This window comes from Squalius cephalus (genome assembly GCF_949319135.1).
Source record: "Squalius cephalus genome assembly, chromosome: 19".
Classification (NCBI taxonomy): domain Eukaryota; kingdom Metazoa; phylum Chordata; class Actinopteri; order Cypriniformes; family Leuciscidae; genus Squalius; species Squalius cephalus.
The window spans coordinates 29,112,915-29,133,254 of record NC_137140.1 but is presented as its reverse complement, the minus strand read 5'-3'; the positions used below and the strand labels follow the sequence as shown (position 1 = coordinate 29,133,254).

The 20,340-nt window shown below is 37.1% G+C and overlaps 1 long non-coding RNA gene across 1 annotated transcript; it reads right to left on the bottom strand.

The window, feature by feature from the left end:
* Positions 1 to 9,740: 9,740 nt before the first annotated feature.
* On the bottom strand, positions 9,741 to 19,325 carry LOC307147014. The gene is made up of 4 exons (XR_013819202.1): positions 19,223 to 19,325; positions 17,410 to 17,588; positions 10,563 to 10,641; positions 9,741 to 9,796 (listed from the first exon to the last, which is right to left on the bottom strand). It is a non-coding gene; the product is annotated as an uncharacterized lncRNA (long non-coding RNA).
* Positions 19,326 to 20,340: the final 1,015 nt, after the last annotated feature.

Below are 20,340 nucleotides of genomic sequence, written 5' to 3'. Positions count from 1 at the left end.
CTGAAATTGAATATCATATCATTTTTGGCTTGAGTCTTTAAAAGATTCAAGTCCTGTCCAAAAACTCCCTGATGGATATCATAATTATACGAGTCATGCCGAAGAATTCCGGATCACTTTTAATTCTCATTTTCCGTCTCGTTTAGATTGACAACACACAGAGAAGCGCCATGGCGCTCATATCAACATCCATCATCCGGCTAAAACGAATCAAAATCAGTACAAAATAAAACCGGAGGAGATACAGCGATCCAGCAGGTGTGAGGATCCCAGATAAATGTATCCCTCAGGAGAGTCTGGAATGGCAAGAATTTACCGTTAGTTTAAAGAGCGTAAGGTTCTGAAATGAACCATTGTGTATGCGCACCTAGTCACATGTGCATGAGGGAGCATAACTCAAAAGAGACTCATGCCCTTGACATTGTCTGGTCATCCATTCCTTTTCCAATAGATCATTCCATTTATGATTCTTCCCTCTCACAAACAGGCATTCATAAAAGCAGCCTAATGTCAAAGACAGGCAGCAAGACAGACGGCGAGTCTGTCCGCATCCTTCCTCATTGGTCACAGATCGGAGATGGATGAATGTGATAGTAGGATAAATCGGTTTAAAGAAGAGTAATGTTATACTGTGTCGTTTGTTGTGAGTTATTACCAGTGTCAAGTTGCACCAACTGGACAGTTACGATAGTCGATTTGCATGAATAAAACCCAGTGTTTTTTATCATGGTACATTTGGAATATGACATAAAAATATAGTGCGTGATGACATGACTTAGTGGTGTGGTACAGTCTCAAATGATCGCTAAAACTTTTTCAACATTCAGGAGATAAAATGTTACAACAGATTTTAGTGAGCCTTGAGAGGAAAAAATTGTGCAAAATTAAGATAAAAATATGACAAAGGTTGCACAGATGTGCACAGGCTTGGTGCAAATGAGGCAAAGCATTGGGAAATTGTCCTTGCATTTTCTTTATTAAGCTGATAGGTAGCAGGCCACACTGCCTCGGGAAAACGTGCAAAACGGAGAGCAGGACTTTCCACTAAACATTCCTCATGCACACATGAGTGTTTTCAAACCAAGCATCTCATTTTCTATCACCGTTCTGAGCTATGTTAAAACCCACATTGCCCTCATAGCACAAACACAAACATTGTCAAGCCCTTAGAGAGCTCCAGGGGAAAAGCCAAAGTCATTACATCTACAATCTATGTCTTTTTGAAGCGTAGCACTCATACTAATCTGAGGAAGAAATGCATAGCGAGTACTGTCTCAGAGCTCTCTAACCCAAACAAGAGAGAGATGGATGTAGAGTGAACGAGCGAGGAGAGAAGAAGGAAAAGCTCTGCCGGTTGAGATTACATCATTCCATCGAGATGTAGAGATTAAATTGTGGTTTGGATCTGAAGCTTTGAGACCACAGTGTTAGACTGCTAAAACCAGGAATATTTTTGGTGGTTTTTGCCCATTTTATAGGATAAACGCTGCTTTTTTCTTGTTATAAGACAGTGTGTCAGTGTTAAATAATACTTTAAGGCTGTCTAACTGATTTTGATCAGTTTGATATGGATATGGATAATAAAACCTGAAATTACCTAGATTTTGAGTAGCAACCAATGGTCCCCAACAGCTTAATAAAAACATATTACATACTTAATAAGTTTTAGTCTTTATGATTGTGTAAAAATCAAAAGTGAATGTATAGAAAACAAAATTGCTGCTGTTGTTTTGAACTTTCAGTAACACAGGTCCAATTCTCACTATTAACAAGTTGTTTATTAGCATACATATATGACCCTGGATCACAAAACTAGTCACAAGTCGCACGGGTTTATTTGTGGCAATAGCCAACAACACATTGTAAGGGTCAAAATTATCGATTTTTCTTTAATGCTATAAAAATCATTAGGATATTAAGTAAAGATCATGTTCCATGAAGATATTTTGTACATTTCCTACCGTAAATATATAAAATTTTATTTTTGTGAGTGAATGCAGCACAATCGCACACATAAATGTACAACTTTAAAGGCGATTTTCTCAATGTTTCGATTTTTTTGCACCCTCAGATTCCAGATTTTCTAATAGTTGTATCTCGACCAAATATTGTCCTATCATAACAAACCATACATCAATGCAAGCTTATTTATTCAGCTTTCAGGTGATGTATAAATCTCAATTTCTTAAAATTGACCCATGTGACTGGTTTTGTGGTTCAGGGTCACATATATCTAAACTTAACAACTACCTTACTAACTATGAATAAGCAATAATTAGGAGTTTATTGAGGGAAAAGTCAGTTAGTTAATAGTGAGAAGTGGACTCTAAACTAAAGTGTGATTGAACTTTCTATTCCTGAAAAAAATATGGTTTCCACAAATAATATATAAAAATAAATCATATTTTTGATTAATTAATCATATGATTCTTTTTTTTTTTTTCAGCTGAACTCTTTACATGCAAAAAGCCCTCTTCATCAAGATATTTAACATTTAACTGATGAAAATTTCACTCACCGTTCTCCCTGTTACTACAGACTGATAATAATGTGTATTCTCTTTCTGCAGTGCATTTCACCTTTCCTTCCTCCCTCCTCATCCTCTGCACTTGTCTTTCTCTCCGACTGGAGGAAAGAAATGCTTGTTAAAGTGATGTTGACCTTTTGATAGTGGCTAATATGAGGAAATGTCAATCAAGCATCTCCAGGGAATGGAACTTCTTGCTTTACACCCAAAATAGCACCACACCATGACTTTTTTTTAAGACATCACTGTAAATCATTTGGATTTATGTTACCAGACAGCAAGATTATTACTTCATGCAAGTTGGCTGACACTTTTAGACAGAAAGCAATTTATAGGGAACGGATATGAAGTACTTTTTAGAGATGAGAAGTGATTAATCAATGTTAAGACTCTCATAAACAGAACCACTCACATAAGTTTCACTCCCATACCTATTCTCTTCAAATCCAGCTCTACAGTGTCAAATCTCTGAAGGAAATAACGTGATCCCTACCTCTCGTTCTCTCTGAACAAATGATGTACTCCATCCACACTATCCATCCCGAGGCCACAGTTTCCTGCTGCCCTTATCTACCCGATAAGCCTCATTGCTGTTGGAAATCTGGCATGAGGAGAGAGAAAGAGAGCGAGACAGCCTTATCTTACTTCTACTGGTTCTCTGACTGACTGAAGGCCAGGCAGGTGGCTTTCCATTGGGTGGGAGTTTCTCCGGAGGCTTCTGGGAGTCTGGAACCTTCTCCAGATTACAGTCTCACTCAAGGTCTTTAATGACCACGTGAAAGCAAACACAAGCAAACTCTCAAAAAACATGAATTCTAGAGGTTTTTCAAAATCCCTTCTACTAAATGTTATGCTACAGACACAAATGGCACAATAACCTTGTTTAAAATGATACCCTAAGTTACCTTACAATTTCTTCTGGTGAATAATAGGTCACGTATAGGGACCACAATATCATACACACCTGGAGGTGGGACTTCGGCCAGTGAGAAACCACTTAGCAAACGCATAGGAACAAGCTAAAATAATGCTTTAGCAACCACATAGCAATGCTCTGGCAACCCTCCTAGTTGAACATTTTAAAAAGAGAATTAAAAATAATGTGTAGAAAATGGGGTGGCATGCACTATGCTCAAACTTGCAACCCAAATGAAAAATATGGCTCAATTAGCACAAATGGAATACATATGCTGAAATATAATCCAAGACATTCAAAAGTTATCCTAGAAGACATTCAAAGTTATTCTAGAGTGACAGTCAGATAAATATAAAAAAAAAACTTTATTGAACAGCAAATCCACTTTATTGAACAGCGCATCAAAATCTGCTTTTCTAATCCTTCAGCTCCATGTGCTAATAAACTTTCTTCTTGTATAATTCCCATCTTGCCGAGGGCTAATTAGGTATGAAAAGCTTCATTAACTCTTCTAAATGATAGCTCACCTCAGGGCATGTCCACAGTGTGAGTTTCACAAAACACTTAGTCAGCTAATCATCGCTGAGAGTTTCCTTAGGATACGCATTATGAATGCATTTTAATAGGCTCTACTATTCCCTTAGCAGTGTATGTGTATGTGTGTGGCCACTGTAAGCAGGCACAATTCATATTAAAGCGCTATATTAGGTAGCACATCTACAAAAAATGTGCTTAATTGCACTCACAAACACGCACATGACCCAAATCATCCATAGTTTATCATCTGGAGAAGTCTCTAATGGTTTTGAGGCTGTCTGCTTGTATTAATGATAAATGTATCTGTCAACACTTACAGTATTACACTAATTCATTAAAACAAAATGAATGGTGCTAATAGAGCAAAACAGAAACCATCTACTTCATTCAATTTTGTATTCAGGGGTAGTTCAATCAAAAAAATGAAAGATGAACATTCTGTCATTATTTACTCACCCTCATGTCATTCCAAATCTGAATGACTCTTCTTCTTCTGTTGAAACATATACTGGCCACTCTTTTTTAATAAAATGGAAGAGAATGTGGAAATACAGCCAAGAATGGAACTGTTAAACTCCAAAATGCCAAAAAGCATAATAAAAGTGTCATAAACATACTTTTTTTCCCCCTTAAATTTTGTGTGAGGAACAAGACCAACATTTAAGTTAAAAGAAAAAGACATTCGGATTAAATATAATTGGTGTCTACTTGGTAGAAGTAGAGATGTCGTATTCACAAAAGAACTGAGTCAGAACTTTTCAATGAATTTGTCAAATAGTTTGAACGATTCATTTACAAAACCATTCATCAACTCACTGAATAACTTGAACAACTCGCCATTATTCAAAATTTCTCCTTTTGTGTTCCACAGAACTTCACAGAATTTGGAACGACATGAGGTTGATTTATTTCGGATGGAAATAATCCCTTAAATCACCAGCTTTGTATAAGACTGCATATGTTAAAGCATTTATCAGGCATAATTGTTTGACTAGGCTGGCTTAAGTGTGTTTTGTACTGCAACAGAAATATCTGGTTTCGTCAATTAAATGCCAATGCTGAATAGTTTTGTTTTATATTCAATTATTTCTGCTTCTCTGGGCCACAAACAGTTGCTTTTAGCATGTCACTATACCCAGAGTTGGCTTTCAGAGTGACAAACTTTCAGTTCACTGCACATACATCAAAAATTTGGAAGCCAAGACAAATGCATGGTTGGTTGCAATTACAGTTTTGTTGTTGTTTGTTTGCTACAGCTTAAGGCATGCCAGGCTATTTAAACTGGAGTTCCTGTATTGCTTTTCAAAGCTCCGGAGGTACTCGGATATTTTTATGGTTTGGCGTTTTCAAGTCAAAGAAATTGGGGAAACCCAAGCTCTTCCACTGGCATTCCTCTGCATTTTTACGATGTGCTTTCCAAAAGCAGCACACATTTGTTCAGCGCAGCCACTGGAGTACTGGAGGAAAGAAAGAGAAGATACCATGTAATAAAGGCCACAGAGGACACTTTATTTCTCTAAGTCTTTCAGTTTTCATAAATGTGAATTTATCCAGTGATATTTAGTTGGATAATTTCATTCTTTGTTTATGCCTGCTGTGTTTATGTTGTCTCCCTTTATTTGACAGGAATGAGATGCACTTGGACTGTGAGTAAATCACAGTTTTAGATGCTTTTAAGCAGATAAGCACAGCATAAACTACAATTTTAAAATATGCGTTGAAATACACTGAGAATGACAGACAAATGCAATCCTAAGAAAATTAAATTAAAAAAGCCTGTTCATTTAACACTTTCCACAAAATCCAATTTACTACTAGATAAAATCACATTTGAAAATAGTCCCTTCAAATAAAGTTTAACTTGATGCCATACAAGAACATTTAGGATCCAAATTTGAAAAATGTTATATAGTGAACCTAAGAGTTGTTTGATACGTTTCACCGTCCACGATATCATGTCTAGCGCCCTAGCCAATCATTGCTAATAATCAAGGTTGTGTCCTTCACAGCTACATAAACACTTAAGAAGGCATAATATTACAGTAGTGCTTTACTTACAGCATAGAAAAGGAAGGTGGAGGCCTTTCCAATGTCCAAAACATCAAAATATGTCCCGTGTGTTAGCCTTAGGCCCTGGCAGTCAAAATAACCTGTTTTCTCGCTAACTGAGAACGAGAAAGAGCCCCTCGGAAAACCACCCTTTCCTGCTCAAACTCAAACAATTTAAGAAATGATGAATAAAAAAATCTAAGCCCGTTAAGGAAACTGAGTGAAAATCCTCGTAACACTCTGGAAGCATAAGGGAAGGAATCCGATATCCACGTAGCCAAGGGGAATGCCATGAAGCAGGCTAGCCTGTCTCTCAATCTGCCTTCAGCTACACTAGATTACCTTTCTCGAGTCCCAGGAGGAATATAGGTGGTGTGAAATGTCAAGAATGTTACACTCAGATTTGACATGAAAAGAAGATTGTTTCATACAGACTCTGTTTCACCTTTCTCTTTCTTGCACTCTCTCCTTTTCTCGTAGCTCGTGTGCATTTTTTCGCCAATTGCAAGAAGGTGTGTTGATTTGACTTTTAAAGTCAACCTAAAGTGAACCGTTTACTTTTTTTTAAGCTTATTTTCTCTTATTACTGATGTTATATGTCACGTGTTAAGTATGTAGCATCTCTGGCCTATAAGATAAGAGATTTGAGAGCAATGGCTTGCATAAACTGCTTAGACTAGTCTTAATTGTCATAACGTTTTAAGTCAGTTACAAGATCAGTCTAATTTGATTTAGAAACGCATGATTACCCCTAACTAACTGCTAGTCGGTCAGACTAATTGTTCGTATTGGTGAGCTTGGGCAGTACTGTGATTTGAGTGTATTTCAGTCCATTGTTTCATTACTTCAGTCTATCAAGAGCTTTAAAACTGCACAGTCTGCTGCTATCCATTCGACCACCTTATGGGTTTCCGAGCTAATCTAATGTCAGGTGTATTGATCTTTTTTTAAATGGCCCCAAGCTAAGGCTACCTTCTCTCAGACTGTGATTGGAGTTTGGGTCACTAGCATTTGTAAATTAACTGGCTGCATAATGCAATTAAATGACTTTGGAGACTTGTACAGCAAAGCAATGAGGTCTATTTTGTGTTCTTAAACTTTGCCATGGTGGATAAATGAACTTCCTTCTTCGATGTGAGTGAGTCCCAGAGGTTAGCGCTACAGTGCTGATACAACTCAGAGAACAATGGAAATGGAAACTACAAAAAAACAAGGGAAAGTACAAAAGTTATATTTATACATTATATTATATCCTTAAATGAGATCTCCTTAAAATGTCAATAATTTCTCTAAACTCAGATCTTCAAATCACAAGTCAGAGATTTCAATATGCAAATGAGCAAATATACATAACATGAAAAAATCATCTATCCTATGCAATTCACACTCCTTTTGTAGCTCTATACTCTTTACTGTATGCCAATATTTTCCACATTTATGTTGGATTTCTCCAAAGAAATTAAGGAAAATATCTCGGATGCTTAAAGTCAATCAAGTCTTATGAGTTATTAAAGAGAAAACTCTGAGCAACATTCTCCTTTGGGTATTTGGAGGCCAACAACGTCAATCTACATATATTTGTTTAGAAGTTACAAATGGCCGATACTATAGATTATAGTATGAGCTTTCTCGTGGGCATTCAGAGGTTGGAAGGGACGAATGGTTGAGTGCTACTAGTGGAGCACCTCAGGGAATGCTATGACCAGAGCTCATGGCTCAGGCCTATGAAGGTAGTTCAGGACTGTAAGGAGGCAGATGGCCCTGGTGGAGTAGGAGCCATACAATTTCACGCTGAATTTTGTGCAGATGTGTCTGCAGTTACTGAAGCGAGAGGCTGCAGGAGTCAGTGACAACCTTGATTGATACTCCCAGAGTCCCACTGCGTAGTCCTTCCACATAAAAAAAAAAAAAAACCTCTAGATTTACCTCCCTGACCAGTTAAAGGAATAGTTCACCCAAGAGTGAAAATGCTGTCATCATTTGCTCATTTACCCTCATGTCATTCCAAACCCGTATGATTTTCTTTTTGTGTGTGTGTGCATGTAATATAAATGGATACATTTTTCGATAACATACTGGTTGCTCTCCATGCAATTACAATGAATGGGGGCAGGAGCTTTCAAGATACCAAAAGGATGCAAAAGCATAAAAGTATGTGCGCTATATTTTATGTCATAGCTTTACTGTATGTGACAAACAGAATGGAACTTACTTGAGAACTAATGAATCGGATCATGAGTTTGAATTATTCAGACCGGTTTTGTGAACTGGATCACCCGAACTAAATCACTGAAAAGATACGACTCAAAAGAATGATTAGTTCACAAAAGAAACTTCACTATTTATCTCATGAATGCAGCAAGACTTGTCAACTTAAATCTCAGTCAATCCTCACACAAAGTTATTGCACAAAGACCTGAAAATTCAGTACACACGTCAAACAAACCACCTTTTGTGGACTCTTTCTGGTCATTTTAGATTATGACAGCCTCGTTCCTCATTAATTTTCATTATAATGAAATTACTGGTAAGGAATATTCTTTAAAAAAAAATCACCTTTTGTGTTCCACAAAAGCAAGAAAGTCATATGAGTTATATTTGGGAATGAATAATGATGGAATTTTCATTTCTGGCTGATATATTTCTTTGAAAATATACAAAATATTTGAAGATGCATTTAGTCTGGACTTTTCATAGCTGGAAACCAAGAAGAACAACTGAATAATCCAGAGCAAGTACATTTCAAAAGACTGGACCAACTGATAGACATTGATGGGATACAGCTGGTTAAAGGGTATTTGGCTTTCTCTTGTTCTCTCTTTCTCACACCATTGTGCTGGCTCTATTGACAGAACATGAATGAGTTCATCAATCAATTGACTGCATTATTAAGCAGGTCTTAATTATGCCTCGGATAACAACCCTGCAGTAATGCGCAATTAAGACAGAATACAAAACAAAAGAACACATGGATTCCAGACACTCTTTATATTTACTTTTACCAATTTTTTTTTTTTTAAATTCAGTTTGGAACTTGTGAACGGATCTTTATTTTATTTATTTATTTACTTACTTACAAACCATGCAAAATGGATTTATTCAGCAGTCTGAAACAAACACTTTAATCATGGTTGCAATCAGCCCTAAACTTCCTCTTGGCAAGTGGACTACACTTTTTGGCTTCTTTACAAATAAATAGAGAGAGAGACAGAGAGAGAGAGAGGAAGGTACAGATGAGTACTTTTCCATTCATTTAAATCACAGTGCCATTATCCTTGGAAGGTAGGAATTTCCCAGCAAATGAGCCAATAACGGGCTGGTGATGCACTATTGGTGTGATTCATTGGTTGTTGAAAATTTACCAGACGTTTCGTTACCAGGACATTTGTCTTGTTCAATGCCTTCCTAATGTGCCAAATTTTGGTTTGTGGCACTCTAAATGTGGATAGGCAACTTAAATGCCAACTTCAACTTCAAATTCATCATGCTTTGCTTTTTGCTTGTGTATAAATTCACAAAAGAAGTTAATTTCCATTCCTCAACCTCTCAAGCATTTGAGATGATAAACATTGGGGTCATTTTAGGTACTTTGATGCTGTCCTCTTACCAATTACAACAAAAGAGAATGTGGAAGATTTTACATGAATCAAAACAATTTGGTTTGATGTCACTCACATTAAATTAATTGTGAAGTAATATGGAATTTCCCTCACTTTTGATGATGATTGACAGGTCCCGCCCACATCCCCTGGCTGTCCGGCACTTCACTGTGAAATCACACAGATACAAAGGAAAATTTAATTTAGCATGGGCTACACCAACATTCAGAGAAATGTAGTCTTTTAATTATGTGCAGTATTTCTCACTTATGCAAAACTTACATTTACATAGAGACTTTTTTAATTTCAGAAATAACCTCTTATTTCAAAATGAATTGTCATTCTGACAGATTCATTCAAACTCCTTTGACCGATTATTTAAGATTTAAACCTTTTTGTATCACAAAAGACTGTGTTCTTGTTATTTGGTATATTAATGTTGCTACTGTTGAGTTGTTTAATCCTGCAAATAGACAAATGGCTAAACTGCATGTAAATTTATATAAAAATATAAATACACCAAAAAGAATGAAAATAATTTCATTTAATCATGGTTTTATACCTTTCATGGAGGATTTGATTTATCAAATTTACATTTGGTTTATAATTAGTTCTTGGAAAATTTGGAAAAGTCAAGAATTATCAACCCAATACTTACTGATGTTAAGTATATTTTTTTGAAAATAGCTTTTGGGGTAATTCAGACATAATATGAAAAAGCATGACGTTTAAGAATGTGTGAACAATATCATACCGTATTCTGAGAAAAACTATTTAAATTATACCGTGCTTTCAAACTGTGAACTTCAAGTGGATATAACTATGGCCACTAGAAAATAATAGTGTTCAAAACAGATTTTTTCTTTTTTTATGAACTGTTAAAAGCTCTTTAGATAGGACTCTGTGACAGCCAGTGCATTAAGCTCAGTCACACCTTGTAGATTGAAGAAGGCCATATCACTTGGTGCCCTTGTGTGGATGCCAAGAAACCGACAGTGGCCCCTTGGTTCAGACTGTTACAAGAGGAGAGAAGGGTAAATATAGCAAAGCAAGAGCCAGTATGTCTCAGGAAGGATAAGGGTGGAAACTGACACATGTGCAGCCCATCCTTGTGCATCCATTGCTTTCACCCTCCCAGTGAGTCTTATCTGTCCCATTGAGGGTGACAACGGAGAGGCTAATGGTACTTACAGGTCCAAGCTGAAGTATGGAAGAAAATCCAGACAACAGACGCTGCAGACTATAATCTGAAGTGCGTTGGCCTACTCAGAGGGATTTTAAAGCCCTACTGCTTGAGATTAGATAACAATGAGTACAGACGATAAGAGGAGATGGACTTCAGAGGCCAGCTGGGAAAGTGCTGTAAGGGGCACAGGAAGATAGTCTGTGAGGGGTTTAAAGAGCTTCACTAGGGTAATTAACAACACAGACAATAGGTGTCATTCACTATCCATGCATACACACATATTTGTGCAAATCATAATTCATCAATATACACTGTTTAATGTTATGCATTTAAATGCAAGCATTAAAACATTTGCACCTGTCCAACTCCTCATATGGAAATGGTTTGTGCGTGGAGCATACTGTACAATTTACACCATTTTAATTCAGCCAGTTCAGTGGACGTGGTGAAATGTCGGAGGCACATACTGAAATCTGAAGAGCCAGTTCTCTAAACCAAACCATCACAGCCACATATAGAGAAACAGATGAGTGAATTGGTATGCTGCTGAAAGATATCAAGACAACATAAGTGGCTGGATTTCAGAACTATCAAAGTTGTGCCTCGAGCAAAAGAAGATGGTTTACTTCCTTCCGAAGGAACCAGCTTTTTTGGCAATGCTCATGAGAAAATACAACCATGTGTGGATGCTGTGTGATGTGGATGGTTTGGTGTGCGTGTGTTAGAGACTAAAGGAGGGGAAGTATGGTTCCATCTGTTTTGTCCATCTGTCCGTCAGTTTCGGTTCATTCTTTTAGACTGTAGCCAGTCTCTCTTTTTTTGTCTTTACTGTCAATGTTAATGTTTATATGGCGATAAGTCTAAATTTTGGGGTTTGTGTTCTTTTTAGTGCATGATTGCTACTTAGTTTTATGTGTGTATTGCACTGAAGGCATCTGGCTTTTTAGTGTTCTCATATGTACTGTATTTTTGTGTATGTAATTGACGGAATATCGGTCTCAACATTCCAAACCTATTCTTTTGGAAGAACAGCTCTGATAGGGGAAGTGATCGCCTGTGGCCAGGATGTGCTCCTTCAACACCAGCTCTCTTGTCATCAGTCTCCCAGACTTTTTGCTCAGTTGTGGTTTGCCAGCCTTAAATGTCCCATTCCTGCATTGTGTTTCTGCCTGCTTGTGTCATGGTTGCTCTTGACAAGAAACAACTTGTTGAAAGTTGACCCTCATTGTGGGAAATTAAAAAGAGGAAAAAACTAAGAAACCAATATTTCCACAAAAAAAGAAGGAAAATAATAAGAAGAAGAAGCTAGCAGCTTGTCCCATTTTCCTTGAGCATGGATTGTTGACAACACAAGTGTAACTCAAACAAGGCAAAAAAAACAAACAAAAAAACAAGGGAACACTAAAACCTGACTAAATGTTCATCAGTCCATTCATTTTTAAGCATATCAAATTACAGATTTTTAAGAAAAGTTTTGCCAGTCAGTATATGAGCTAATATCACTCAATACTCAATTTGGCTGCTGTAGAAATTTTGTAGTCAATGAAAGTTTTGATAGAAGCATTGTCTTTACTCTAGAACATGCATTAGCTGCACCAGCCTAAAGATCAACATTTTTGTTAGTGCATTGACCTTAAGAGCCCAATTTTACTGCTGAGATGAAATATATTATTGAAACATAATTTTGACAAACAATTTTGGACATTTCATTATTTCGCCATTCAAGTAAATAAGAGCTGTTCTTGTATGCCTGTTGCTTACATAAAAAAATGCTTCCTGAGGGTGTTACCAAGACAGTCACCGAGTGACTTTGGTACAAGATTCCATTAGACATGAAGGAATGGCTGTAGCCAGACAACAGCTTGCTTAGTTGTCCTTCTGGAAATGAAAAAGGGGAGGGGTGGGAGTTATTGTGCAGGCATTTTGCATGCTGTTAAGGCTTTTGTATCATTATTGTCTATGCTCATGTGTTTTGCTGTTCACTGAAGCTTGTAAGCCCCAAAGACATTAAATACACGGCATGTATTTAATGTATTTGGGTATTACGGTCTTATCAAGCCGGATATGGAGACACATTAAAGGGAAATATTTTAACTGCTCTTTAAATCCGGAGGATCAACAACCATATGTGAAGTCCACTAATCTTATTTGAAAAGGCCTGAAGCATCGAGAGCAACAGTATGGTTTGTATTAGCCAACTGAAACTGATTTACCAAACGCTCCAGCCAAATGTACAGGAGATTAGGGGAAAATAAAGAAATGGGATTCACGGGCGGGGCGTAAGCTATGGTTTTGACAAATCCAGGGAACACACGCTCTGCTCTGTGTATTAAACGTGTTTACATTTTGTGAACATGTTCAGTTTAGCGCTATAATCTGCAATAAAGTAAATAAATAAAAAAGCATTGGAAATCTTTACTTAAAGGAAGTTGTTTTAGCACAATCCTCCAACTGGGAGAAAAATAGAGAATGAATCAAACAAACGTAATTCATCACAGACTTACAGCCTTCTCTTCCGAACCAACTGGAAAAACTTCGTACAAAATGGAAAAGCCTAAGTGATGTCAAAACATCTAAATGAAGTGGCCTGTGAGTCTACTGACAGTAATGTGATCATAAACCAAACAATAGTAGAATTAAAGATCTATGATATTTATAGTGAATCTGAGGCTTGCACAGCGGTGTTTAGACTTCCCATGTGGAGGAATGGAAAATCCTGGTAGGATGAGTGTGCCTTTTGTGTGCTGCTCTTTCAAACATGAAAGGGACTCCAGGGATTCCACTCCAGATTCAGCAATATTGAGCATCTGTGAGCATGAAACCACAGAAAAAAAAAAGAAAAAAAAAAACTTTGTGTTGACAAGAGTTATTTAATGTGAAGGATGGAGTGCACTTGCAGGCGCATTTCAGAACAGCAAAGAATTGACTTAATGCAGAGTCAATACAGAAAGAGGTAATGAAAGCTACATTGGATTTAAAGCGTTTGGGTATAATGTCAGAGTTTTGTCAAACAGTCTATTTAAATGATGGATTTAAAGCACAATGTTCAGAATCTGATATTATAGTAACTACACAAGGGGTTGGCAGCTTAACTGATCGAATTACACGTCCAATAACCTAAATGTCTAGATTAGTGGTTCTCAACTGGTTTGTTTTAGGATTCAGATTTTACTTTGGACATTAAGTGGTGACTCAACACAGCAGAAAAATTGTTTACTGTATGAAGTGCATAAAAAAAGTCCTAGATATCTAACATACACTACCGTTCAAAAGTTTGAGGTTGGTAAGAATTTAGGGGTTTGACTCACATATCTGTTTCACTCACCAAGGCTGTATTTGATCAAAAATACAGTAAAAACAGAAATATTGTGAAATATTATTACAATTTAAAATGACTGTTTTATATTTTAAATTGCAATTTATTCCTGTGATGGCAAAGCTGAATTTTCAGCATCATTACTTCAGTCTCTAGTGTCACATGATCCTTCAGAAATCATTCCAATATGCTCAAAAATATTAAGCAGCACATCTATTTTCAATATTATAATAATAAGAAATGTTTCTTGTGGAAAGCAGGATACAGTTTTTTTTCAGGATTCTTTTATGAATAGAAAGTTCAAAAGAACAGAATATCTTTGTATTAGATTTTTTTTTTTTTTGTAACAATGTAAAAGTATTTACTGTCACTTTTGATCAGTTTAATGTGTGAAAAATATTCATTTTGAATATTTTGTTTTCAAAAAACAATCTGATGCCAAAATTTTAACAGTATAGTGTAAATATGAAGAATATATTTGTATATAATATTGCAATGAACTGAACCAAGCAATATGCATATTTTTCTAATAATAAAAGTTTATTTTAAAAGTAAAAGTCCTCCTCAGTATTTTGTTCCAATCACCTGGATTTGCTAATTAGCAGGGGGTTTTTTCAGCCAGGAGATAGAACTAATTAGTGAAATCAGCTGGCTGAGTAAATGGGTGGAATAAACATATGGCAGGACTTTTACTTTCTGACCCCTGGACTTTACACCTCTGATTATTTAACAATCCACACAAGACGAAAATCATTCGCCATGTTGGTAATTTCAGTAAATGTGGTACTACTAAAATTAATTCTGTAATGGTTTTTGCAATGAACTAAGCTTGATATGTGAGATACTCCAGAATTGAGATATAAAGAACAGTGGAAAGAATCCTTGGGCTTGGAAGCTTCAGCTTTATCATTGCAAATTCCAATATATCATTTTATACAGACATTTATGGCAATATTAATCATGGATAACTATTAGAACAGAACGTCCATACATCCGGCATTCCAGAAAAGGTCTCCATGCCGTTTTCATTGGATGTGTACATTCATGGGCATCAGTGAACCATCCATCACTGGAGCACAGGGAATGAATGAAACATGGCAAACAACTGAAAGAGGAACTACACTGAGAGCAGACGGATGCCAATAGCAATGTGTTGATTCGATCGAGGAAGTGATTCTGGAACGCAGTTTAGTAGTGAGGAAGATGTACAGTAGAGGTTCAGTAAAAACCGTAGAGCCCAGACAGCTGGTGCTGCTGTTTCGAACCGAGACCAGATTGGCGGAGGGGGGAAAAACTAACCCACGAGACCGAAACCAGGCAGTTGTTTAAGACATTACCGAGGAATACACTATGAATGAAGGGATGAACTTGATTTAAAGCATGACACTTCATGACACTTGTTTTTTCCATCATCTTAGCACTAGGAAAGACAAATGAACCTTTGTGTATACAGAAGACGACATTCAGCCATTAAAATCTAAATAAACATGAATTTAAAGGATGCATGTCTCGAAATTCAACTGATGCTTTCAGTACATGGTCTGTTGGTTCCTGCTGGCGTATTAAAGAAATGAAAAGTGCTGAGAACCAAATATTCGCTCCGCAATTAAGCGGAAAACATAATTTCTCAGCCCAGATGTTCTGGCCTTTCCCAGAGTTCATGCCTTTCTATAATTTACTGAGACACTGAAATGCCTGCCCGAGAAAGACACAAATTGAAGACAAAACTATAAACAAGCAAACAATGAGTTTAGACTACTGGTCACCAACCTTGTCCTCATCTGGCCCATATTAAAAGTAAACTGTACATTCAAATTTATCAATGGTTGAGGTTGGATATTCAGCTATTGTAATTAATTTTATATAATAAATAATTCTTAAGTAATATTATTAAAACATGTCAATGATTTTACCTTACATATTGTAAAATCCCCCCCATGTCTCATACTCCCTCCTTCCTTTATGCTTATACATCCCACAACCCCCTTCCGCCTTCTCTTTGCTGACCAATGTTTTTCAGGAGATGCTGACCTCTGACCTCTGTCTGCTCTGGTGGTCAGTGTTGAGGCCGTTGAGAAGCCATTGTTCGGCCCTGAGGAGGGGGCAGAGCTTTGTGTGCCTGGGACATGACTGATGCTGCGTGACCCCTGTAGTAGTTGACTACGTACCCTGATGCCGGGGCAGCTTCTGTAATTAGCTGGGATTAGTCCCCTGACAGGCCAAAGTCATGGCCCTCCCACGCTCCGAACAACATTACGCTCTCATTGCAGAAGTGCAGAGACTGGGTCATCATGATTTACACTTTTGATGCTGGCTCAGGGTGTTAGGGTATGCACATGAAGAGGTGGTGAATATGATTAAGACAATTGTGTCAATTTCACTGAGCCTAGTTACCCATCATAACCATATTTTTCATAAAAACACCAAATTAAAGGGATAGTTCACCCAAAAATGAAACCCTTACTCACCCTCATGTCATTTCAAACCCGTAACACTTTGTTCATCTTTGGAACACAAACGAAGATCATTTTGGTAAAATCAAATAGCTTTCTGTACCTCCATAGACAGCTATGCAACTTTGCACTTTGACGCTTCAAAAAGTTCATAAAGAGATCATAAAACTAATATATATGAATCAAGCTTAAATAAATAAATACATAAAGAAATTTAGTCTTTTATTCACAAATATCCATTGATCAGCGAACATAAGCAAAAGCTCAACCGAACCTACTTGACACACGAGAACAAACCCCATTGGTTCTTGAGGAATCTCAAACGTGCTGCGTAACACGAGAATGAACCTCATTGGTTCTCACACGTTAAGCAAGCAGGCTTGAGCTTCTATTTACCACAACTGATGTGTGAGTTCATGAATGTTTATATGTGAAAAGCCTAAATTCAGTCTGTTCATCATATATCTGTTCATCACTAAACCTGTCAATTCATATAGATTAGTTTTACGATCTCTTTATGAACTTTTTGAAGCGTTGTGTACTGTAGCTGACAATGGAGGGACCGAAAGCTCTCAGATTTCATCAAAAAAATCTTCATTTGTGTTCCGAAGATGAACAAGTCTTACGACATGAGGGTGAGTAATTAATGACAGAATGTTCATTTTTGGGTGAACAATCCCTTTAATACAATTATTGCTACTATGAAATAATATATTACTGCTATGAAATAATATATTACTGAAATCTCCTTCAAACAAGTTAAGCTTTCAGAATCTATTGTGGAAAAAAAAGTTTTTTTTTTAAAATCAGCAGAAACAACACTAACTTTCTGTGTGCCTTCCTCTTAGAGAGTAGTTGGTACTTTGGTAGATATCTCTTCTCCTCCTCTCTTCTGTCCATTAGGCAGTTTTCCCAGAGTGTCAGCAGAGTGGCATCAAGCCGCCGTCTCTCCGTTTCTCTCCGCAGAGCTCTTCAGAGTTCACGCCACCCAGGCAGAGCTGTGAACTGATGAAGTGGGAAACATATTCAGCATATGGTGTTTTAGATGAGACACTTCACTTTCCAGTCATCACAGCCACTGTGAGGCGTTGCCTAAGGGTATGAACACTTGCCTTACTTAGCTCAATTTTAGGAACAACAGGATTCTCCTTGTTAATTTAGATGAAGTTTTAATGTTTTTACATCTTTTAATCTAAACAACCTATGCTAGCCTACTTTGGAACAGTTTATCTGTTCAAAAGTGTCTGTTTGGATGAGTCAAAGACAGTCTTTGGACAGTCAAAGAATTAACTTCCAGTTCCAGAGGGAAAACACATTCTGGAGGGATGCCAATTTTGAGAAAGAGGATATTGATTATTAAACCAGTTCTCCACATGAACAATGCATGTTCTGCAGATGGATGGTTTGTATCATATGACCCAAACGTGTCGAGGTGATTCTTATACAATAGTGCTATACATCCAAACAGAAGCTGTCATGTGCGATGCTGACAGCCCGTCCAGACCCCTTGAGCTCCTGAAGAATGATTATGTAAATTCAGGCATTCTCCACGCACGCCTCTTCTTGTGCCATTGTTTTTGTCTTATATGCAAATGATAAATAATCTATTGATCAGTCATTTATCCTTCAAGCTGTTCAGGGCCTGACAGGGCACCTAGGGCACGAGTCGCACCGCCCCTTGAGGTCAGGATGGGCACTGATATCGGTTACTGGGTAGGCCTTGCAACAACAACATGTGCAAAGTAACAAGTCCGCATGTGTTTGCAAGCGGGTGATTGGGCGTGTAAGTGTGAGCGAGCCCATAAAGAGAGTGAGAGTGAGTGTGTGTGTGTATGTATGTGTTAGACATGCAGAGAACAGACTGCGTCTAAAACAACAGGGTTCCAGTTGGGAATTGATCAGTTAACACCAATAAACCCTGCAGGACTCCAGAGACGGCAAGCAACTACAGACAGACTGAAAAACGTATCCGCAATGTTTATTCAACCTGCCTCACCTGTCTAAACTCAATTTCAAAATGTCTTTTTAAAACTTAACAAATGTACTGTGTCCCAATATAAGAGTAAATCTGACCCTAACAAGAATGCTATTGAAATTCTAATTCTAATTGGATCAAACAATAATCCTCTTGTAATCAAATACATTCCAGCTGGAGTTAAGTTTATGTTTTTAGGGGTGTCAATTGATTGCATTTAAAAAAACAAAAACAATTAATGATATGCAAATTAAATAATTTAATTAATAACAAATATAAATATTATTTGTCTACTAATGTCTTTCTTACACTTGGCAACATGCTAACTGTGAACTGTAATGGAAAAAACTGTCTTAAGAATGCCTTATAAAGTCGCTGCCAATGTATGGGGCAGACTAAAGTCTCTGGTTGTGCAGTATATCTTTATAATTGTGAACGTCAAGCACATCATACTAGATTAGAATGGAGATTCGGTTTACATTAATGGAATAATTGATTTCCATGGGAGCGGGTCATTTATGAGACAGAGAACCTGAATTCCCTTGTCATGTTGTCACGCTATTACATAGAACAATCTGAGAAATCACAGAGCAGATTTCATGCATTTCACAACAAATGGAAAAAAAATTCAATTACATGCAAATAAGCACAGCGGAAAACACACCCTCACATGAGCACATATAACAAATGAGAAGAATCTGGCCTCAGACGGCTCCATCGCTGGGGAGAAGGGCCCAAGTTTTGTCATAAATGCCTCCTCTCCTTAAGGGGCCCTGAAAAACAAAAGGCTTCAAATGACTTTCATACGACTGTGAAATTAGGTCTTTTGGAATTAAAAAGGAGAAGACACGCTAAAGAACCACTAGCCCCCTGCACAATCAGTTGGAAATGAGTAAAATCCCCTGAACAGATGGTGAGGACTACAGACATGTGTGCTCATGCCATGACTGGATTTGTATTATAATTCTATATTAACTGCTATAAAGACTGCTATTATGGCACTATAGTCTTATCCTTTTTATATTTGGACCCACAAGATTAATTTTAGTCATAACAAGCATCACTTTTACCTTTGCAATCTGCCCGCCAATCTACCATGCAGAACACCCTACAAGCACCAAAATTTCCCAACATCTTAAAATCCACTCTGAAAAACTTAGCAACCACATAGGAACCAACCACAAAATATTAGTATTTATTTTAGACTTTAGACAAAATACACTTATTTAAGATAAAACAAATCTATCTATAGCCTAATATCTTATGCAGTGCTTCTCTAAAGAGATATAAATGATGTTTTAAGGATTTATACATATTTATACAAGAAAAATAATATATATAATTGAATAAAATATTTCAGTTTTCCTGCTTAAGATATATTCCTGTATATTTAAAAATATGAACAAATATATTATGAATATTTGATAAGGATAAGAGGAAGAAACAAGACCCGGAATGATGCAAGCTATTATCTTACATACTGTACAGGAGCAACACAACCCAACATGCCCAGTGCTAGACTTACATTTTTATTCCAAGGTCTTCAGATTATGAATGGGACAATTCAAACATTTAACAAAACAAAATACCCAGTTTGTTGCTATCCCATCCTCCCTGACTTGTTCTCAGGAGTCCAGAAGAGACAACATTATCTTCAAGGCCAGTGGGAGTTGAAACATGGAAAGAATGTCTTTTGAAAAAAAAAAAAAAAAATGATTGTGTGAGAAAAGAGAGAAAGCTGGAGTCTCTACACCTGTTGTCATACACTGCTGGGGTCCAGGT